This window comes from Octopus bimaculoides, chromosome 14 (genome assembly GCF_046866305.1).
Source record: "Octopus bimaculoides isolate indiv1 chromosome 14, ASM4686630v1, whole genome shotgun sequence".
NCBI classification, from domain to species: Eukaryota; Metazoa; Mollusca; class Cephalopoda; order Octopoda; family Octopodidae; genus Octopus; species Octopus bimaculoides.
Genome location: NC_142941.1, coordinates 38,145,297 through 38,170,296, shown reverse-complemented (window position 1 = coordinate 38,170,296; position 25,000 = coordinate 38,145,297). Strand labels below are relative to the sequence as shown.

Below are 25,000 nucleotides of genomic sequence, written 5' to 3'. Positions count from 1 at the left end.
GTTTGTCATTTGTCATTCAAAGAATGAAACAACAGATTGTGAACTTGCAAAACCTACCTTGACTGCACTGGTGCTAATAGGACTGTACATATTACAAATATTAGGTATAATAATGGTTTGCCATATTCATTGATGCAAGGGTCAGTTTGTTTGTTTATTTATTAATTTATTTTTACGAGAAGGTTATAGTTAATTATTTTTTTCACCAGTATATTACTGCTATTTATTTCATCAAGCATGGAAGGTAGAAAACTGAAGTCAACACTAGAGGGACAAAGCTACAAAGCTAAATATTATAATGCATTTACTTGATGCCCTTTCACTTATGCACATTCCAACTTTTCTGATAATCTCTACTACTGCTGCTGCCACTTCTACAAATAATAATAATAATAATAATAATGATGATGATGATGATGATGATGATGATAATGATGATGATGATGATGATGATGATGATAATCCTTTCTACTGAAGGCACAAGGCCTTGAATTTGCAGGGAGGGGACTAGTTGATTACATTGAGCCCCATGTTTCACTGGCACTTAATTTATAATAATAACAACAGCAACAGCAACAACAACAACAACAACAATAATAATAATAATAATAATAATAATAATAATAATAATAATATTTTCCTTATTAACCACTAACGGTTCACACACACACAAAAAAAAAGGCATGCACTGTCGACCTGCAGAAAAGTGCAATCCTATATCCTGCCAGAATTCAAATTAAGATTCTTGAGATTTGAGAAGACATGCTATCAGCAAACCTCTAGACAAGGTCGCTGCAAGCTAATATAGCATGTAATAATTTTAATAGCAATAACAACAATGATAATAATAATCCTGTCTACTAAAGGCACGAGGCCTGAAATTTGGGGAGAGGCAAGCAGTCGATTACATCAACCCCAGTGTTTCACTGGTACTTAATTTATTGACCCCAAAAAGGATGAAAGGCAAAGTCGACCTCAGTGGAAATTGAACTCAGAATGTAGCAATGGATGAAATACTGTTAAACATTTCATCCGGCATGCTAACAATTCTGCCAGCTCACCACCTTTATAATAACAATAATGATAACAATAATTACCTTGAAGTATGATATTTTCAAATTAGAGTATTATACGAACTCAAAGCCTAAAATTCTCAGACACTTAAAGCAAAGGGGTTAATAAATTCATGATCTTACCAGTTATCAATGGAAGCTTAGGAACTATGATGAAGAATTTGAGAGAAAACCTTAGAAAACTAAACCTTAATTTTGTAGTGGATACAGTGCAGACTAAGCAGCATGCTAGCAGCTTCATTAGTATATCAGGCAAAATGCTTAGCGGCTTTTTTTCCAGCTCTTTACACTCTGAGTTCAAAGCCCACTGAGGCCAACTTTGCCTCTCATATCTTCAGGGTTGATAAAATAAAGTACCAGTCAAGTACTGGGGTTGATGTAATTGACTTGCCCTCTCACTTTGAAAAATTCTGGTCTTGAATCCTGCAATAACTGGCATCACTTTCAGGGGATATGTTATGATCTCAGTTGCTTATATATCAGGAAAACTGGGTAATAGGCCTTACGGGTCCCAGGGTTAAAAAAAAAAAAGAAAAAAGAAAAACAGTGTAGAATAACTGTTTACTTGATTCTGCAAAAATCATTCAGAAAGCCTTTGATATAAAGTAAGGTCATTTATGAAACAACATAAAAGGATTTTTATAGAAGGGACAAAAAATATGCTTCTTAACCTAGGCTACTGATGGTAGTCCAAGCAGAAAGGTAATCAAACTGGTTACAACATATCATGTAACAGCAGGATGATTGTGATGATAATGATGATGATGATATTTAATTGTCACAAGGGCAAATGATGAAGGAACATTTCCCAAATAAATTACAAAAATAGCAGGAATTTATTCATAGAGCAGAATATGAGTAAACCTCCACCATTTTTGTAAATTTATCCCTGTCTTATCCCTTTATTCTCACCCATGTTCCAAATAGCGAAATGCTTATTATGAATATTATTATTAATCTTGCTATGGTCAATTTTACTTTTCATCCCTCCAGGGTCAATAATATAAAGAACTAGTCAAGTACTGGGTTCAGTGGTACTGACCAGCTATACACTCCAAACAAATAAAAGAACTGTTAGCCTAGTGTCTACATCAAAACTCAGTAACCTCATCATTATCGGCAGCAGCAGCAGTAGAGGCAATCAGAAAGGCAGTAACTTACATAAACAATAAAGCTCCAGATTGAATGCATTACAATATTTAGTTTTACAACAATAATAACACACAACAATGCCAGTTAAGACATTGTCAGATTACCTCTAAGAATGGACACGGGTACATTCAAGATAATAACAATATTATATTAGGGTCTGTAAATATGATCATTCTCACACAGCATTTGTTAACCTTGAATATTTTTATGCATGTTTTCCAAGATGTACCTAATTCTCTTTTTTGAAAAACCAAACACATTGATGTATCTCTGAATCCATGAACAATAAAGATAAAAATTTATAATAATGATAATAATAACCATTTCTAATTTAGGTACAAGGCCAACAATTCTGGAAGGAGGGAAGTGTGGTTAATAGTTGATACCACTGATCCAACTTCTTGACTGGTAACTTTAATTTTATAATCCATAGAATAATGAAAAGCCTCCGGTGTGCTAACGATTCTGCCAGCTCACCACCTTAATAATAATGATGATGATGATGATGATGATTATGATGATAATGATGACAAGTAGTATAAGCACCACCCTAAGGCTGTAAATGAAGGATACAATGTAATGATTCTTTGGGGCTTTCTAGTACATGCAGACACAACTATCAAAGCTAGTAAATGAGATATTGTTGTGAAAGATGAAAAGCAATATAATCTGCTTATTGATTGACAGGAGTATTCTTTGTGATTATAATATGTTGACTAAAGAAGAATTTGATAAGTTCAGAAAATATAAAGTTTTGCTCATTGATATAGAAAAAAAAATGTGGCATCTCAAGCAATTGTAGGAGCACTAGGAATGATCAAAAATGGAAATGACAGTTACCTGATAATGGTTCCCAGCTTACCATCAGTGCAAGAAATGCAAAAGAGTGTACAGCATATGCACTGAGATGAGAATTGTCAATGTGAGAACTTGTACCACCCATCTAATTTGTTTTTTTTTTTACTTTATTTGATTTTGTAAATGGACAATCTGGTGTGTTTATTTTAATAGCCTATCAATGTTTACAGTGAGTTTCCTTCTCCCAGGTATCAGGAAGACACTCGGTGAGAAATAGAAACAAAATTGAATGGAGAAAAACTCATAATAATAGTAATAATGGTTTCAAAGTTTGGCACAATTTCAGCAGTTTTGGACAAGGGGCCAAGTGAATTAAGTTGACTGAAGTGCTCAACTGGTACTTGCTTTATTGACCCCAAAATAATAATAGTAATAGTTCTTTTTACTATAGTATAAGTTCTGAAATTTTGTGGGAGGGAACATTAACCCCAGTGCTCAACTGGTACTTATTTCAATGACAAGATGAAAACCAAAATTCAACTTTGATGCGATTTGAACTCAGAATAGGCCTGAAATTTTTGGGGAGGGGACTAGTCGATTAGATTGACCCCGGTACACACCTAGTACTTAATTTATTGACCCTGAAAGGATGAAAGGCAAAGTTGACCTTGTCAGAATTTGGAATCAGAATGTAAAGACAGAAAATACTGCTAAGCATTTTGCCTGGCATGCTAACATTTCTACCAGCTCGCCACCTTATGAACTCAGAATATTGGCAGCATCTGAGCCCTGAATGTAATGACCCTGATGAAATGCTGCAAGCATTTTGTCAAATTCTCTAGCAACTTTGCCAACCTACCCATCCTTAATGCCAATCCATCTCTCTGAGTTGGGTAAATAGATTACATTGACCTCAGTACTCAACTGGTATTTATTTTATTGATACCCACCAAAAGATAAAAGGCAAAGTCGACCTCAGCAACATTTGAACATAAAGATGGATGAAATGCTACTCAGCATTTTTCCCAGCATGCTAATAATTCTACTACCTCACTGCCTTAATAATAATAATAATAATAATAATCCTTTCTACAGGAAGCACATGGCCTCAAATTTGTAGGGAGGTGACTAGTTGGTTACATCGACTCCAGTACTCAACTGGTACTTAATTTATCGACCCCAAAAGGATGTGAGGCAAAGTCGACCTCAGTGGAATTTGAACTCAGAACATAGAGACAGACGAAATACCACTAAGCCTTTTGCCCAGGATGCTAATGATTCTGCCAACTCATTGCCTTACTACAACTATAACTAATAATAATAATGATAATAATAATAATAATAATAAACATAATAATAATGATCCTTTCTACATTAAGCACAAGACCTGAAATTTTGGGGGAGGTAGCTAAATTGATTATATCAACTCCAGTGTCCAACTGGTACTTATTTCATCGACCCCCCCAAAAGGATGAAAGCAAAGTTGACCTCAGTAGAATTTGAACTCAAAACATAAAGACGAACAAAATGCTGCTTAATAATAATAATAATAATAATAATAATAATGATAATCCTTTCTACTATAGGCACAAGGCTTGAAAATTGGGGGGCTGGAGTGCGGCTAGTCATTTTCATCAACCCTCAGTGTTTCACTGGTACTTAATTTATTGACCCCAAAAGATTGACAGACAAAGTTGATCTTGGCCGGATTTGAACTCAGACATTTTGCCCAGCATGCAATGATTCAGCCAGCTAACCACCTTAATAATAATAATAATAGTTGCAAATTTTGCCACAAGAGCAGCAATTTTGGGGGAGAGGATAAGTTGATCACATCGATCCCAGTGTTCAATTGGTAGTTATTTTATTGGTCCTGAAAGGATTAAGGGTAAAGTTGACCTCGGCAGAATTTGAACTCAGAAAGTAGCGATGGGTGAAATACTGGAAAACATTTCATCTGATACGCTAACAGTTCTGCCTGCTTGCCGCCTTAATGATAATGATGATGATGATGATGACGATAACAACAACAACAATAATAATAATTTATTCATTAGGGTTCAAAATGCACAGTAAAACAATAAGTGCTTAACAAAGGGCTTACAAAGATACATGGGTTACGACTAACAAGTTATATGAAAAAAGAAAATGAAGGTAGGGATAGAAAATGTAATACAATTAAAGGACAAATTAAAAATTTATAAGCATACAAACAATTCCTAATTGCATAGAATAATTTTATAAATTAGACACAAAAAAAAAATACAATAGTTAAAATATATAAGCATTAATTAAATATTCTCTTGTGTTATTCAGGGCAACAAAAATGATATTTGTAACAAGAGCAGCAGAAAGGAGTTTAAAAGAAGGAATATAAAAACTAGCATTTCAACATTGGCCATGTTAACTTAGTGTCTTTAGAGTAATTACCCAGAAATAATCTGCCCATAGACAAGTCAATTCCTTTATGAAGTGGTGATGCTTAGAAATGTACATGGATTTCTTCCATAATATTGTCATGCCCCTCCTTTTCATCATCATCATCTCTTTTATTCTTTTACTTGTTTCAGTCATTTGACTGCAGCCATGCTGGAGCACCGCCTTTAGTCGAGCAAATGAACCCCAGGACTTATTCTTTGTAAGCCTAGTACTTATTCTATCAGTCTCTTTTGCCGAACCGCTAAGTTATGAGGACGTAAACACACCAGCATCGGTTGTCAAGTGATATTGGGGCGACAAACACAGACACACAAACATATACACACACATACATATATATATATATATATATATATATATATATATATATATACACACATATATATATATATATATATATATATATATATATATATATATATATATATGCACACATATATACGACGGGATTCTTTCAGTTTCCGTCTATCAAATCCACTCACAAGGCTTTGGTCGGTCCGAGGCTTATAGTAGAAGACACTTACCCAAGGTGCCATGCAGTGGGACTGAACCCGGAATCATGTGGATGGTAAGCAAGCTACTTACCACACAGCCACTCCTACGCCTACGTATCCTCAACATTATTTAACGTTCCTTTTCCATGCTAACATGGGTTGGATGGTTTGACAAGCTTCAAGACTAGGATTATATCAAGTTGTAGTGTCAGCATTCGCATGGCTTCCATGACTGGATGCCCTTCCTAATGCCAAGGGTGCTGGGTGCTTTTAATTTTTTCATGTTATCATCACTTGTGAGATCGCCAACTGACTTACAAGAGAGGAAGGTAAAAATGCTAATAGTAAATATATAAGTCCAATCACAAACACACTCACACACCACAAGCAAACAAACAGATATATTTGTTATTTTTTTTAGCTTCAGTCATTAGATTAAAGCCATGCTGGAGCAATGCCTGTCAAGGTTTTTTTAATATTTTTTTCAGTTGACCATATCTTTTTAGATCATATTATTTTGGTCTGGTGATTATTTTATAGGTATCAACTTTACTATATTGGATAGAAAAGGATAAAAAGAAACCTCGATAGACTACTTTATCAACATACACAAGTAAATGTAAGCCTGAAGAGATGTCCTTTAATAAATATTAACAGTAATGATTAAAGCTAATACATATAGGTGTGTGCTTGGCGGGTGGGAGACTTTATACAGTTGAGGAAGTACGTGTTTCTGAAACTTTAAGTAATGGAGAACTAAGTCAACTTGTTATTTGCAGCTTCATCTAGATGTGCTGAGCACAGCTCTTTCAATTGCTCTCCTCTTCATGTGTATATACATACAAGCATGCATACATACACACACATATACATATATATTCACACACACATATACATATATATACATATATGTGTGTGTGTACATATGTATATATTTATATATATACATACATATATACATATATAAATAAGTATACACACACGTGCATATATACATATATATATGTTATGTATATATGTGTAACTATCTAAATATAAATAGATTACAGTCATAGGTATGTTTGTGTGCTTGTGTGTGTGTGTGTGTGTGTGTGTGTGTGTGTGTGTGTGTGTGTGTGTGTGTGCAGGCACACAAATTTGTCTGTTTGCTTATGTATGTATGTATATGGTTATGAAAATGTAAACAAAAACTTGCACTGCAAATTTTAAATAAAAGGAGATAATTTCCTACAAAATGGTTTCATTTAAGAATTGGGTCACATGAATATTCCTAAGAATTATTGTTTGGTTCTGGTACAATGATGATGGTGGTGATGGTGGTGGTGCTGGTGTGGTGTTGGTGTTGGTATGGTGGTGGTAGTGATGCTGCTGCTGTTGCTACGAACACCACCATCAGTAGCTGCCGCAACTGTGGTGGTGGTGGTGGTTGTGGTGGTGATGCTGCTGCTACTGATGATGATAATGCTGTTGATGAGGGTGGTGATGGTGGTGATGGTAGTGGTGGTGGTGATGGTGAGGTTGTGGTTGTGATTGTGGTGGTGGTGCTTGTTTTGGTGATGCTTGTTGTGGTGATGCTTGTTGTGGTGTTGGTGGCAGTACTGGTCGCAGTGGTGGCGGCGACAGCAGCTGCAATGCCGGTGTTGGGGATGGTGATGGTGAGGGTGATGGGGATGGTACTGGTGCTGGCAGCTGGTGCAATGATGGTGATGATGGCGACGACGACGATGATGAAGATGATGATGATGACCACGATTATTTTACAATGTCTGTCATTTGTCTGTTTTCATATTTCCAGCAATCTGTTATTTTTGCTTTAAAAATATTGCAGAGCAAAGAGACAAGACTAGAAAGAGACTGATTTAGTTGTAAATCTACTTTTGTTGCAGTGTTTCTCTTCTTTATAGCTTGCTTTGATTATTTCTGTCTTCTTTCTCTGTATTACTTTACTTAGATGTCTTTATTTTCATTTTCATTACTACTAACTAGATTGGCGGTATTGCCTAATTTTTAATGGCTTAAAGTAGTAGTTGTTTCTTTTACAGCCAATGTTTATTGAAGATAGAATAGGATGGCTAGTGAAAGTTATGAGTATTCCTCACCTGTGTAAATCATTAAGGTTGAGAGTTGAGAGCTAGGGTTAGGGTTAGAGTTAGGTTTTAGAGTTAGGGTTAGGGTTAGTAGTGAATGGTGTTTTATGGAGGACAAAAAAAAAGTCTAAATAAAGTTTATGCAAACATTACAAATAACTCAAACAGTGGAATATCATTGTCATTGTTGTCGTCATCATCATCATCATCATCAACGTCTTTGTCATCGTCGTCATCATCAACATCATCATCACACCACCACCACCATCATCATCATCTCATCATCATCTCTTCATCATCATCAACCCCTGCTCATTGCCATCTGGGTCTCACAGAGTCAGTTACCCAGTTTCCTTGATGAATGAGTGACTGAGTTCACAACATTTTCTTAAGCCATTAAGAAAATAGAAGTGAAGCATTTCAAGAAGAACCCTTTGTCAGAAAGAAGGAGAGAGAGTGACAGACAGACAGATAAACAGAGAAAGAGGGAGAGAGGGGGTGAAAAGTGAGGGAGACAGAATCAGCGAGAGAAAGAAAGAGAGAGATAAAATGTCAGTTGGTAAGCACATTATCTTTTCCTGATGAAGGACAAACTATCGGAAACATCAGGCATCACTTTTGCTCCCCATTCAATAAAATTTATTTCGCTGTCTAAATTAACGAAGCTACTTTATTCTGATAGCATAGAGCACCACTAGTCATCTTGGATTCTATTGTTATAATTTGTAATTCCTTACATTATCAGCAGATGGTGACAAATGCGGAGAGAAGAGTTTGTAGCGAATAATAATAATAATAAGACCTACCAAAAACTGAGCAAGTATAAAGATCTTAAAATAGAAATTAGTCAACCTACCAAAAACTGAGGAAGGATAAAGATCTTGAAATAGAAATTAGCAAAATGTGGAACCTGAAGATTAAAACAATACCTGTTGTCATAGGTGCCCTAGGAATGATACCAAAAGGGGCTGATTGCTACCTAGCTCAGATACCAGGAAACCCCAAAATGGCAGAAATTCAAAAGATAGTGCTCGTAGGAACTGCCCATATCCTATGCAAAATATTTTCTATGTAATCTCAAATTTTAAAACAAACACATAATTCTCATATGGTTTCCTAAACATTCTCTAGAACAACACTATGTACAAAACGAAATATATGGCACCCTAGGCATAACATTAACATGAACTTATAACTTGTTGTCTCTTGAGGTCTCTGGGTGAGACTTGGAGCCAACTTGTACAAATGTAAAGCAAAAGTCAAACATAAAATAATAATAATAATAATAATAATAATAATAGTCCTTTCTACTATAAGCACAAGGCCTGAAATTGGAGAAGGGGATAGTTGATTATATAAACCACAGCACTCAACTGGTACTTTTTTTGATCCCAAAAGGATGACAGGCAAAGTCGACCTCAGCAGAATTTGATTAATAATAATCCTTTCTTCTAAAGGCACAAGGCTTGAAATTTTGCGGGAGGGGACTAGTTGATTACATCTACTCCAGTGTTTCACTGGTACTTAATTTATCGGTCCCGAAAGGAAGAAAGGTAAAGTCGACCTCAGCAGTTATAAATTGAAACTTAAAGACTGATGATGTTATTCCGTCAATGTGTGGATGCTGGTTGCTCTTTAGATTTGAATTTTTATCACATTTATTTTGAACTCAACAAAGACAAGATTGCTGTCGAAATATCGCTCAACCAATAAAATATCTATTGCAATCACATCACACTCTTCGTCTTGTCTAATAATAATAATAATAATAATAATAATAATAATTGCTCAGAAAATTTTTATTGGGAAGAGCAAGGATTTTGATGCTGAGAAAGCTGCTTTATTGAAGGCAGCAAGGGTTTTGACACTGATACATGGATGTTAAGTTTCATGGAAGAAAACCCTGTGAGATCCTCGAAAACAGGATGTTGTCTATTCTTACAGAATTTGCCAGAACAAGTGAAACCAAAAACTCTGAGAATGAAAAGTACAACAAAAATTATAATAATAATTGCTCCAGAATTTTACTGGTATTTTAATTGATTGCCTCTCTACATGGATGGAATGTGAAAATGACACCAACAGAATTTTAACTCAAGAAAGTAAAAAGCCAAAAATGAAATACCATGAAGTATTCTATGCAATGCTTGCTCCTGTTATTCTTTTTCTTTTTACATTTTAGTCGGGGGGGGGGGGGGGAGTTAGTGCCCAAAGCCCTGTAAGGAGAAGAAGATATCCTCAAAGTGGATGACTTGAATGCTTACAACAACATGGGGTTCCACTGTGCGATGAGGTTATTATTATTCTGTGGTCCTAATTACAATAAGATTTATTATATGGTGATAATGAAGAAATGGTGTTTGTTACTCTTTTACTCTTTTACTTATTTCAGTCATTTGAATGTGGCCATGGTGGAGCACCGCCTTTAGTCGAGCAAATCGACCCCGGGACTTATTCTTTCTAAGCCGAGTACTTATTCTATCGGTCTCTTTTTGCCGAACCGCTAAGTGATGGGGACATAAACACACCAGCATCAGTTGTCAAGCAACGCTAGGGGGACAAACACAGACACACAAACATACACACACACATCACATCACATACATATATATATATATATATATATATATATATATATATATATATATATATACGACGGGCTTCTTTCAGTTTCCGTCTACCAAATCCACTCACAAGGCTTTGGTCGACCCAAGGCTATAGTAGAAGACACTTGCCCAAGGTGCCACGCAGTGGGACTGAACCCGAACCATGTGGTTGGTAAGCAAGCTACTTACCACACAGCCACTCCTGCACCTAATTTTTTTGTTATGGTCATAATCATGAACACTTGAAAATACTCTGAACATAAGCCAAATAGCAACTACTGCTACTGCTGTTGCTGCTACCACTGGTGCTACCACCACCACCACTACCACCATTGCCACCACTACAACCACTGCACCACTACCACCACTACAACTACTGCACCACTACCACCACCACCACCACTACAACTACTACCACCACCAGTACTATGACCTCTACTACTACTGCTGCTGCTGCAAACGTCAATGTCAAAGACAACAACAAACAACAACAATCACAAGAAACATTTCAACAGCAAAAATAATAATAATGATAATAATAAATAAATAAATAAACAAATAAAATAACCAAACATTACAACAAAAACAGCAGCAGCATGAAGAACAATAAAATACCATTGTAGCCATTACAATAACAACAACGACAACAACAACAACAATGCAGACACCCTGCAACAAAAACAACAGTAACAATAACAACAACATTTCAGGATAAAAAGAAAATGCTCATACTCTATCAACCCAATCAAGTGCTTTGAAATGGTCAGTTTGGAAAGTTCTTGGGAGAAATCATTCCACCATGACCCCCTTCCCTGCCTTCCACCACATTCCTCGTTCACACATCCAATCATTGATGCAAAGAACATCACAGCATTATATAAGTTCCTTCTTTCCCAACATGAAATAGAACAGACACCCTAACGCGCCCTAATACCGAAACTTTGTATTAAGCAACGAGAGGTCAGAACTGGAAAATAAGATTTTGTGTGAGAATGAAGATAATTAACAACACAGCACTTCAATAACAACCACTGCAACAGTAACAGTAGTAGTAGTAGTAGTAGTAGTAGCAACAGCAGCAACAGCACCAGTAGTAGTAGTAGTAGTAGCAGGAGCTGCATATTGGCTTTATATTGTATTTCTTCTATGAGGTTTACATTGACTTTTCTAACAAATAGTCATTGTTGTTTAACCCCAGGTCAGCTTTGACTATGACCAGAGAGGATGCATAGCTATGATTGCATTGCCCACTGCTTTTCTCTCTCCCCCAATTCAAACAGATTTGGTTGCTATTCCTAGCAGGCCAAGGAACCACATCTGGAGATGCTCAGTTGTTGATAAGAAGATGATGGAGACAGTAGAAGAAAACATTAGGTAAAATAAATATGGTTTTAAATGCATAAAGCCTCCCTTTTCAAGACATTAATGTGTAATTTAAACAAGCTTTGGTTGTTATTTCTAGCAGGCCGAGAGAGTACATACAGGTTCAAATTTTAGCAAGAAGTTGATGGAGACAGTGGAAAAAGACATTACACGGAGAGTAAAGTAAGTCTTCAATGCATAAAAGACTCCCTTTTCAAGACAATTAAGATGTAATTCAGAGATTCGACTGCTATCACTAGCACCACATAAAAACCTCTTTGTTGATAAGACGTTGGTAGACACATTGGAAATGAGGTGAACAGAAAAAAATTAAATCTTTAGAGCAAAAAAATAAGCCGTCTAAATCTGGTGGTTATTGTGAATAACAGCAAACCTGAAAGATTTTTCTAGCTTTCTAAGGATTATTTTCACTAAGAACACTTAGGGGCTTAAAAAACCTCAAACTTTGACTGAGCATGGGATTTTTGTCTCTATTCTATTTATTATGGTCTGAATTCCTTTATAATTCAAATGAAAATTTTTCAGAACGATCTGTTGTTAAGCAATATCAGTTCACTAGACACGTGGTTGCAAATCTGAAAGCTGAGATAAGTGTTGCTGTAATATGGCCTCTACACATACACACACACACTACTAACTGAGCTGATTATCAAGGTGTTCCAACTTTGATGATTGAAAGGAGATACAGGTAAGAAAATAAAACAAAGCAAAATAAAATGAAATCACATAATAACAATGATGGATTTCAATGCTTATAACTACTGTCATCAGCAGAGAAGCAGGTTGTGAAAAATCTATCACAGAACTTGAAGTACAAGAGATTATGAATTATGAATGGCTGTATAGCAAGCAAGTCATAAGAATTGAGTGGTCTTTCCTGTAAATTCTAGTCATATCTGCCAAGTATATTTTTATACAGCTTCTGAGCTGGAATGTTTTTTTTTCTTCTTTTTTTTTTCTTTTGCCTGTGTATATGTGTGTATGTGTGAATGTTTGTTACATGTGAGGAAAAAAGACCAGAAAGAAATTATAGACAATTGCAAAGCCATATATATTCTTCTAAATAGAGAAGCTGATGTTGGCCAAGGTTAATTTAGATGCTTGGTCTGCTGGTTACGTTAACAGATCCTTACAAGTGTTTGTAATACTAGATAGGATTATTCAATAACAATATCTTTTTCACAACATACATGATTGAAAACTTGAAAACGAAACCTTGATCAGTTTTACATCATGCAAAAAACATATAAAAGAATTGATTTTGATGTTTGCTTGTTTGTTGTTGTTGTTATTTTTTGGCCCTAGGTCAATCCTAATTGAACAGACTTATGGCTTGAAGCAACTTCAGTGGTGGTCATAGCATATTTTAAGAAATATCTAGACTAAGGTTATCACATGCGTCTTCCCTTTTAAGTTTAGTAGGCATAATTTGAGTAAAATTTGATTGTTATTCCTTGCAAATTGAATGACTATGTGGAGCAGTGTTTCTCAACCATTTTTACCTATGGACTCTTTTGATTACTATTTGACTAGGTCAGACCCTCCAGACCAATAAAAATTTTAAAAAATCCTATTATATTTTTATAATTAAATATTATTAAGAATTGTATAAAAATAATTATAACAGTATTTTGTGAATCGTAGAAATATAATCTAGTTATTGCAAATAAGTTTTAACAAAAAAGTCTGGACTCCACAAGAGCCATATGGACCCTGGTTCAGAACAACTAACAATAGAGCTTCCTAGGTAAGTTTTTTTCATGAAAATGAGAACCATCTTCAGACACTAGACCTTTTGTTTAACATTGAATACATGATTCACCATTGAACAATACTCTAAATATTCCTCTATGTATTAGCCTTCAAGACCTTTATTTTACAGAATCTGGTTGTGCATTTGTGCAGATGACCACATCATAGATGACAGATATAAATCTAAATGAAGAACAAAAAGAATGACAATAAATGTTTTGCCATTAAGAAAATAGAGGATTAACATTTCAGGAAGAATCCTTTGTCAGAAAGAAAGAAAGAAAAAGACAGACAGACAGACAGAGATGTTATGGTTAACATCTTCATGTTAACCTCAACATCATAAATGGAGAAATAATCCTAAATGAAGAACAAAAAAAATAACAAAGGTAAGGATTAGCAAAAAATAAAAATAATAATGTGATTGCAAAAGATACTTGCAGGAACATATCCAAAACATTTACTCTTTGTGGCAAGACTCCATTTTCATGAAAGACATGTGCCAGGGGAACTCTGCATGGTTATTTGACTAGCTAGAAACATTGTCAAATTTCAAATTATGACTACTGAACATGAATGAGAAGAGTATATGAGATAACTTTATTCTAGGTATTTGTTAAAATATGCAATGATCACAGCTGGAGTCTCTTCCAATCATAAATTTGTTCGATCTGAGCTGATCTAGGGCTAAAAACACAACAATGACAACAGCAACAATCAAACATCGAAAGTTAGGATTTGGTGAAGAGAAATTAGGATTCTGTGATGACAAGAATAACGAATATGAGATGGGTGTGAGATAAGGGGGAAACCATCGCTATAAAATATCAGCCATAGATTGTGAGTCTGTGACAGTGTACTCGCAATAAATCATGGTACTTCAGCAACAACAAAAAATAAAAATGCCACCAGGTCAGAATTACATTTTGTGGGAGGTACAAAAGATTTTATCAATAGCCAGTACCATTTTGTACCATAGCTTAAGGAATGTGGGCTTTCAAGCAGCTACAAAACAGCTTAAACTTTCAGCTAAGTTTGTCATAAATATGACCCTGGTGGGCTTTTGGGGGGTGGGGAGGAGGGGATGAATGGGCTGTTTTTCTTTCTTTAGTATCTGGTAAATGAGCCTGAAAGAATAGAATAACCAACTATTCCTTCTCAAATGCAATTCTCATGCAGCTTTTATTTGGTTTAATAAACAAGCCTTTCCTCCGGATATCATCATCATCATTTAGCACTCCCTATTCTATACTTGCATATTTACTCACAGGGCACTAATTGGCCCAGGGGTATAGTAGGAGACACTTACCCCATGTTCCACATAATGGGACTGAACCCCAAACCACGTGGTTTGCAAAGCGAGCTTCTCAACCACACAGCCATGCCTGCACCTATGTACATTCATTATTTTTCTTTCCTTTTTTTTTATTTTTGCTATCTTTCAGTGTAATATTTATCACCTCTGTCTCCTTTCTTTGATGTTCATGTTTGTTGAACTTCTGTTTTTAGAGAACTGAAGCAAATGAAACTTTGTAATCATCAGTCAATTGGCAGAAAAATTACTGTATAACAAAAAAAAAATGCCTTGCAATATTTGTTACACCTCTTTGCATTCTGAGTTCAATCCTTGCTGAGGTCAATTTTGTATTTCATCCTTTCAGGGTTGATGAAATAGAGCAGCAGTCAATTACAGGGTTTGAAGGCATCAATTAACTCCCCCCCACCCTCAAAGTTGCTTCCTTTTGCCCAAATACCTTGAAGGGTTTTAGTGAACAGATCAACCCCAGGTGTCAAGTGGGAGGGTTGGGAACAAAAACACACACACATGCACACATACATACATATATATATAACCACATATATATATATTTGTGTGTGTGTGTGTGTGTGTGTGTGTGTGTGTGTGTGTACATATATATATATATATATTTTTAATGGGGAAGGATCGTTTATGGGATTGTCCTGGGTTTCCTATCCACAAAGGGTTTAGCTTTATGGCATATCAACAGACCCCAAAACCTGTTGGCCTAAGACCTCTTCAAAATATGGAGGGGGAAAAAATCTCATTACAAAATAATTAAGTAAAATAATAAGGGATTATCGCCCTTTGCCATTGGCTATCAATTTCTGGCTGTGCTGCTATCTTGTGGATACCAAAATGCAAGCAGGAAATTCTTAAAGTGTAAACAAGGCCTGAAAATCTCTGTTCTGGAGTTCACCACGTCCAGCGATGCCAACACCAGCAACCCCAGCTCTAACAGCAACAACAACAGGTGCAGCACCAACAACACGTGCTCACGAAAATATATTATATGTACTGGGAATTCTCTCAGGCAGTATCTTTCCAACCATAGGTCCTCCGAGTTCTGGAAAGGGGATATGTAACATTCCTGACCAGTCACGTCTGGCAACTAATAGACGATGGGGTCCCATACTCAATCTCATGGAAAATACTCAAAAACCCTACATCAACGGGACAAAGCATTGCAAGTTATGCATAGCTGAACACGTGAGAATCCTAAAAGACTCACTTGAACTGGGAAGCATCCTTAACTTCAGAATGGAGATTTTCAGGCCATGTTTACGCTTTAGGAAATTCTTGCTAGCCTTTTGGTATCTGCAAGATGGCAGCACAGCTGGAAGTCAATAGTCAATGGCAATGGGAGATAACCCTCTATTTTTTACCTTTGTTTACTTTCATAGCACCTTGGGCAAGTGTCTTCTACTATAACCTCGGGCCGACCAAAGCCTTGTGAGTGGATTTGGTAGACGGAAACTGAAACAAGCCCGTCGTATATATGTATATGTATATATATATATGCGTGCTTGTGTGTCTGTGTTTGTCCCCCCAACATTGCTTGACAACCGATGCTGTGTTTATGTCCCTGTAACTTAGCGGTTCGGCATAAGAGTCCGATAGAATAAGTACTAGGCTTACAAAGAATAAGGCCAGGGGTCGATTTGCTCAACGAAAGGCGGTGTTCCAGCATGGTCGCAGTCAAATGACTGAAACAAGTAAAAGAGTATACCAGCCCTAGGAAGGCATTTAATATGTAAATTGGTATATGCCCACGGGCATAAGGTGTAGTGGTTAAGAGTGTGGTCTACTAACCCCAAGATTTTGAGTTCGATTCTAGGCAGTGACCTGAATAATAATAATAATAATAATAATAACAACAACAACAACATTGAAAAATACCTTAAGAATGAGAACTCAGGTTCAAAATTTCCCCAAGATACCTAATGAAGGCTGGAGGGTATATCAGCCGAAACGTGTTAAAAACAAACAAGATGAGGACAAATATCCGTCAATTGCAAATAATGTAAATTTCTATATCCAGTAGCTCAAAACCGTTGTATGCGGTGGCGACTATATGAGCAATGAGTTCGGAGGTGAGAATGGGTCAGACAGGTGCTGATGAAGGGACAAAAACCCCTGAAAAATGGCATATACACTCATTACCCATTTTTGTCTCCAATCTCATTGTTTGTTTACATCTGACGTTTTGATATGAAATGTTTTAGTAAAAAATCAGTTATAATTTCTATAGAAATAACCTTAACAAAATAATAAGTATATACAGTACGTGGAAGATCTTGGCTTAGTGGATAGGGTGCAGCACTCATGATCATAAGAATGTGGTCTTGACTCCTGAAATGGGCAACAAATTGTGTTCTTGATCAAAACACTTCATTTCATATTGCTCCAGTTACTCAGCTGGCAAAAATTAGGAATCCTGCAATGGACCACAGTCCCATCCAATGGGCAATGTCTATGCCAGAGAATCCAGAAAATTAGCCTTATGAGCTTATGGATTGGGAAGTACCATCAGTCCTTATATATACAGTATATACAACAGGCTTTCACACAGTTTCCCTCTATTAAATTCATTTACAAGATATTAGCTGGTGTGGGGCTATAGTAGAAAACACATGCCAAGGTGCAGTGTGATAGGACGGAACCCAAAATGATATAAAAGCAATGCAAGCTTCTTCTCCATACAATCATACATGCATCTAAAATGACGTGTAAGAGACCATTTAAATTATTGATAATTAGCACTATAACAAACAATGAAATGGAATAATAGTTGTGTTGGTGCCAATGGTCAAAATCATAGTGGTTGGTGGTTTTGAGAAAGGATAAAGACCTTTCTTTAGTCATATAGACTCATGGGGTCGGTTTCCCAGTTTGTGTGGTGTATATAAACCCTCCTGGATGGGACACTGGTCTATTGCAGGATTACTCACATTCGCCAGCTGAGCTGACTGGAGCAATGTGAGAAGAAATGTTTTGCTCAAGAACACAATGTGTCACCCGGTCCAGCATTTGAAACAATTTCACAATCATGAGTCCAACAGCCTAACCACTAAGCCACATGCCTCCCCAATGAGGGTTGGCTATCAGTGAAATATTTGTTCTGATTCAATGTAGTTGCACTGTAGTTCTTTCATCTTTCATTTTTTAAGGGTTGATGAAGAAAGATGAACCAATTTGCTGCAGCAGACTTCACTCCTTGTTCTAGCCATTATATCCTGAATGTTTTGCTGGGTCAAAGGTTTGAGGGCCACAAAAAAGATATCTATATCTGCTCACAACTACGTAAGCATCTGAAACAATTAGCAAAAGAATGGTTCATACTAGTAAACCAATTTTCAGTGGCGGCGGTGGTGGTGGCGGCGGTGGTGGTGGCGGCGGTGGTGGTGGCGGCGGTGGTGGCAGCAATGATAATGTTGGAAGCTAGTGGCAGTGGCAGTGGCACCAGAAGTGGTGGTGGTGGTGGCTGTGGTCAACATAGTGGTAGTTTGTTGTAGTGCTGGTGATGGTGGTGGTAGTAGTGGCAGTGGTGGTGATGGTATTGGTGGCAGTGGCAGCAATGGCAATGGTGACTGCAACAGCAGCAACAATGGCAGCAGTAACATCATCATCATCATCATCAGCAGCAGCAGCAGTAGTAGTAGTAGTAGTAGTAGTAGTAGTAGTAGTAGTAAAGGTGACAGATGATTACAGCAATCTTTTGTTGTGATATAGAATTTAAGTCTTTGCAGAAATTAATATGATAGAAACACAGTGTACGAGACATTATATATTTTATCTTCTTTAGGTATCAGTTTCTACTAATTCTGTAAAAATTGCATCTTTATACTGGGACTATTCAGTGGCTACATCTTACAGTCATATTTTATATTTTATTACATACAATTCCAAAAAAAAAAAAGTGTTACTAGTTTTAAAGAAATAGTAATAAAAGACTATTTTTGCTGAAAACTCAGATACTAAAAGACAAGACAAAAACAAAAATAAAAAAGAAAGATTTCAAAAAAGAAAACAACAAAAAGTGGCTGGTGTGTTCTTTGATTTAATTTTCCCACAGAAACCATTCCATCCATCTACACTTTGCATTAATTTGCGTTTTTTTTTTTTATTGATATTTGTAGTAAAAAAAAAAAAAAGAAGCAGAAAAAGTTAGAAAAAACACCAATAAAATATCATTGCTTTCCATCTTTGATCTTAAGTAAATTTTCACTTTTAAGAATGGTTTTAACAATTGTTCTTTTGATTTCATATTACTTTCTTAGAAACACACCCAAAATCTTATTAATCATTCGCAGAATAAGGGCCAGTATACCTCTAAATGGTTATAACTAATAACAGTTGTTGTTCTTCTTGTTGTTGCCATAGTTGTTGTTGTTGTAATTGTTTTATTGCTGCTGCTGTTGTTGTTGTTTGTCTGTTGTTATGGTACGTTATGATTTAGCCCCAGGTCAACAATGATCGAACAGACCTATAATCAAAGATTTTCCAGCCAGCAATCAGCAGTCAGCACTGACCATCCCGTCTTTTATTCAAAACAGTGTATCTAAAGACTAACATTATCTAATGTTGTCCTGGATAATTTTTTCAGAGTGGTGGCAGTGAAAGTGGTGGTAGTGGTCATAGTAGTGGTGGTAGTGGAGGGGGGAGTGATTTTTGGGAGATTTGGCTACTATTTTTAAAGCTAGTTGAATGCCTAGGTCAGTGGGTTCTGAGCCAGGGTCTCTATGTCCTCTTGGGGGTCCATATAAGTTTTTGTTGTTAGAATTTATGCACATTAAATTGGGCATATTTCTATAATACATCAAATATTTTGGTAACTTTTTATGTAATTCCTAATAACATTTAATTATAAAAATATAATAGGAATTCTTTAAGACATTGAATTGGTATGAGGGTCCAGTAAAGTAAAATAAGAATTGAAATGGTTCATAAGCAAAAAAGGGTTGAGAACCTCTGGACTAGATGGAAGTACACTCATTGATTGTTGTTGTTGTTGTTGTTGTTACTGCTGCAGTTAGCTCTGCTCTGAGAAAACACATGGCACAAAAGCAACCAATCAAATTTTTAGAAGCATTAAGCTAGAATCAACAGTGGAGATATGCTATGTTTCAGGCCGGCCCAAGAGTACCATATTTCCCACTTCTCTAGCCAGTTATTGTCTGTATTGGATGTAGCCTGTCTGTCTGGTTATTCTGCATATGTTTGACTCTTCTCCAATTTAGTGCTGCCTACAGTTGATAGAATATGAATTGATCAATTTGGTGTGTCATCCTTTTAATTCAATGGAAGCTCAATACTGAATTTACTGTAGAGTGGTTGGCATTTGGAAGGATATCCAGCTGTAAACATCATGTCATAACTGACCTCACCTATCCTGGTGCCACGTAAAAAGCACTCAGTCCACTCTGCGGGGTGTTTGGTTTTGGGAAGGGCATTGAGACATAAAAACCATGCCAAAACAGACACAGAAGTCTGGTGCAGTCTTCTTCTTGGCCAGCTCCTGTCAAACCATCCAACCCATGCCAGCATGGAAGGCAGATGTTAAACAATAAGTCTCCTGTCCTGCTATTTTGTGTTCTGTATTTGTTTAGACTCAATGAGAGAGATAGCTGCTTTAAGATATGATTGGTTCTAGAAGCAATTATATCATAAAAGAGCCATTTTGACTCTCCAAAAATATACAAAAGCAATTTCTCTGTTTAACCATTCAAGTGTGGAAGTGACTATTTTTAATGTTGAGTATGTATTTTGATCGTAACAATATATTTAATGTGGGTTTCTTACATAGGACACAAGGCCTCACATTTGGGAGAAGGGGAACGTCAATTATGTCTACACCAGTCTTAACTGGTATTTATTTTATCAACACAAGAATGATGAATGTCAAAGCTGACCTCTGTGGGATTTGAACTCAGAATATAAAAATGCAAAACAAATATTGAAAAGCAGTTGCCCATTGCACTAACATTTCTGTCAACCTATCTGATAATGCTGTGAAGTATCTTTGATGATTAAGAATATTTTTTGCAACTTATGACTGGTGAAATATTAGACTGATAAGTAACCTCCCAACTAAGTGTTTGATTATAATTCCTAACATAGACACAAGGCCAGAAATTTTAGGGAAGGGAACAACCAATTATTTCGATCCCTGTGCTTCATGAGTACTTTATTTCATCAACCAGGGAAAGATGAAAGGCAAAGTTGATATTAGTAATATTTGAGCTCCAAATGTTAAGAGTTAGAACTTAATACCACAGGGCATATAACTCTAAAAAATATTTTTTTAATACCAAAATCTCTATTTTATGAAATAAAAAATCAAAGGACAACAGTTTGTTGCTTCTGATATACAGTAAGAGTTAAAATGTGTGATTTTTTAAAATCAAAACATTCTAAAACATCGTCCACATCAATTATTGAATATTGTATTATATATATTAGTCAAAAATAAATCTCTGAAATCCATGTTTTAGGAAGCTAAAGATCAAAAGACAACATCTTTATCATTTCTGAAACAGTTATGTATTAAACACAAACATGCTGCTTCCAGTTTTTTTTTCTTTTTTACGTCTGCTATAAAATTCTGGTTTGATACTGAAATACAGAAAAACTATTGAAATGCTAAAGCCTAATGATTAAAGATCATACATGAAGCCTTAGATGGTTTCTAAGAGATGCCTCCATTGTCTGTGAGCAAATATATTTATAAAAGTTATTGTTAATTCATTACAATACTTAAAACTGTTTCTAAATATGAAACAATATTGTCCTAAAAATCCAACTACTCTTAACAATACCTTTATCAGGATACTTTTTTTCTTTTCCTCTCGATGTTTCAGCTGATAAGCCATTGTCGCCAAGCTGAAGCAGTTATTTATGCCTTCTGTATTTCTTATTGGAAATGCATAGCTGATAGACAGAACTATTCATAGGTTTCTTACAAAACAATTGCCTTTCATATATATATATATATATATATATATATATATATATATATATATATACACACACACACATGTGTGTGTGTGTGTGTGTGTGTGTGCATGCACATATGTATGTATATATGAATATGTGCATGTATATATTTATATATATATAGATATATACATACAAATATATATCAATATGTGTATACGTGTATATCTCTCTATCTCTCTCTCTCTCTCTCTCTCTCTCTCTCTCTCTCTCTATATATATATATATATATATATATATATATATATATATATATATATATATATATATATATATATGAAATATGTTTGTGTGAGTATAAATGCCAGCGACATGTACTTTGACCTTTATAATGAGGTTCCCCCAAACTAAGTCTATCTTTCTCCTATCTTTTTTCTCAAACTTTCCAAATCAACTACCATCCAAAATGAATTATCTAAATATGTATTATTTTGTATTCTATGACCTATATGGTGAATGCAAGAACCACCAGCAACAACAACATAAAGAACAACAATGACAAAAAACAAAACAATTGTATTTTCCTTTTACTTTTGTACACCACTGTCTCTGTCTCAGCCTGTCTATCTCTCACTCCCTCTCACTCTCTCAAAATGAAGTTTGAACAGAACAGCATATATTTTATAAAAATCCAATAATTCCTTATTTACTTCCATTTGCTTAATACTATTTATTTAAATTCGTCAAAGCTTTATTTTATTTATCATCCTTCAAGGTTTCTTTAAGAAATCCTTATGTCCGCAAAGACCTTCATTCTTTTATTTTTTTAAATCTAAAACAACTCTGGAAGAATCTAATAGTAAGCTTAAAGACAACTTAAAGCAACTCTGTTGCTTTTTGTTTTTTACTATCTGATTTTTTGTTTCTTATTTTTTCTATGTTATTTATTTATGTTGCTTGCTTTTTTTTCTCCCTTTCTTCTTCTTGAAGACAATTTTCTTTAAGATAAGTTTAAAGAAATTCTAAATTACATGACCAAAAATACACATATCATTCTTGACTCATTCTTTCTTTAAAATTTCTGATCAATTTTTCTATTAACAAACCTAAAGAAACCACTTTTTTTTCTCTTTCTTATATATATATATATATATATTATATATTTTTTTATTAATGTATAGAGCTTGTCAATGGAACGATGAAAAAAAAAGAAAGAAAAAACTTCTTGTAAGAATAACAAGTTCTGTTAACCTCTTTTCCATTGTTGAAAGCACAATTCTTGTTGTCATGGTGAAGATAGTTCAGAAATTTCCATTATCTAAAAAAATGGGGAGAAGAAAGGAAGAACGAGAAAGATGAGAAAGAGAGAGCTATTTCTATCTGGCTATTATTAGGTTATAGGTAAAACTTCATCGCTCATTTGGTGGAAATCTAGAAGCTTTGCAAAAATTAGGCGTTGTAGATTTATGCAGTTTTAATATTTTATGTTTTATATTTATGTTTTATATATTTACTTACATTATTATATTCTATTATATTTTATACATCTACTTCTATTTATTTATTCTTACATTCTTCCTTCTTTCTTTCTTTCTTTTTTTTTCTTTTGGTTTGCTGTTAAAACTAATTTAGGAAAAATTTGTTTCATATGGTTTAAAAATATGAGGAAAATGATTTAATATGTAATATGATTAATTTCATCAAAATTCTATATTCTAAATTTTCAATTTACTTCTTTCTATATTTTGGAATAATTCATATTTCGAACAATAAATGATTAAAGTTTGGTACAATTAAATTTAATGCTGGAAATTATTCTTATTAAGAACTCTGTGTTCCAATTAAATAATATCGATCTATTTCGTGGGAACAGAGAGAGACAGGGACAGTAAGAGAGGAGGAGAGACAGATGAGGAGAGTTGGGAATTATTTATGTTTCTTGTAGTTCTCTCTTTAAAACTCCAGCTACATTCAATTACAGTTCAAATTATTCAGTAAGTGTAAAAATGTTATGATTACATTCACTTTCATTTCTGGAATATTCCAGTAAAATATATAAATGTGACTTTTAATGTGGAAAAATGTTAAATGCAAATAAAGAACACAAACAAAAACAATTCTTTAAAAAACAACAATGTCTCTCTCTGTCTCATTCTCTTCCTGTTACTCATACACACATAGGCATAGATGTGTATGTGTAGGCATGTTTATATATTCTATGTATGAATACAAATGTATGTATACAGACACAGGAGTGACTGTGTGGTAAGTAGCTTGCTTACCAACCACATGGTTCCAGGTTGAGTCCTGCTGTGTGGAACTTTCCGCAAGTGTCTTCTACTACAGCATCAGGCCAACCAAAGCCTTGTGAGTGAATTTGGTAGACAGAAACTGAAAGAAGCCCGTCATATATATATATATATATGTATATGTTTGTGTGTCTGTGTTTGTCACCCTACAGTCGCTTGACAACTGATGTTGGTGTGTTTATGTCTCAGTAACATAGCAGTTTGGCAAAATAGACCAATAGAATAAGTACTAGGCTTACAAAGAATAAGTCATGGGGTCGATTTGTTCAACTAAATGTAGTGCTCCAGAATGGACACAATCAAATGGCTGAAACAAATAAAAATATATATATACATATATAAATTTGTATCTATGTATGTGCCTGTATGTTCATGTATGTGTGTAAATATATATACACATACGCAAATATATATACACTCACATACACACAAAAAAGTACATATATATATATATATATATATATATATATATATATATATATATATATATATATATATATATATATACACACACACACACACACATACATAAATACATACATATATGCATACACATTTATTCTTCAGGTTCATGTTCAGGCTCTGCCTTCTTCTAGCCCTGCTGATTTGATGAACTCACTTTTGAGAGATAGATGTCAATCTACAACAAGAGTCAGTTCTCTCTCTATCAG

At 35.0% G+C, this 25,000-nt stretch overlaps 1 protein-coding gene across 4 annotated transcripts in view; it reads left to right on the top strand.

Moving 5' to 3' along the window:
- Window positions 1-13,985, top strand: part of LOC106879144 (protocadherin alpha-8) — a 134,053-nt gene extending 120,068 nt beyond the window's left edge. For 3 of the 4 annotated variants that reach the window (XR_008265536.2, XM_052973079.2, XM_052973078.2), the window contains one exon: window positions 1-594. This exon is cut by the window's left edge and continues 459 nt beyond it. The gene's annotated coding sequence lies outside the window, so the exon portion shown is untranslated. Of the gene's footprint in view, window positions 595-13,914 lie in introns of those variants that run through there. The other variant, XR_016244372.1, reaches the window with a different exon arrangement.
- Window positions 13,986-25,000: the final 11,015 nt, after the last annotated feature.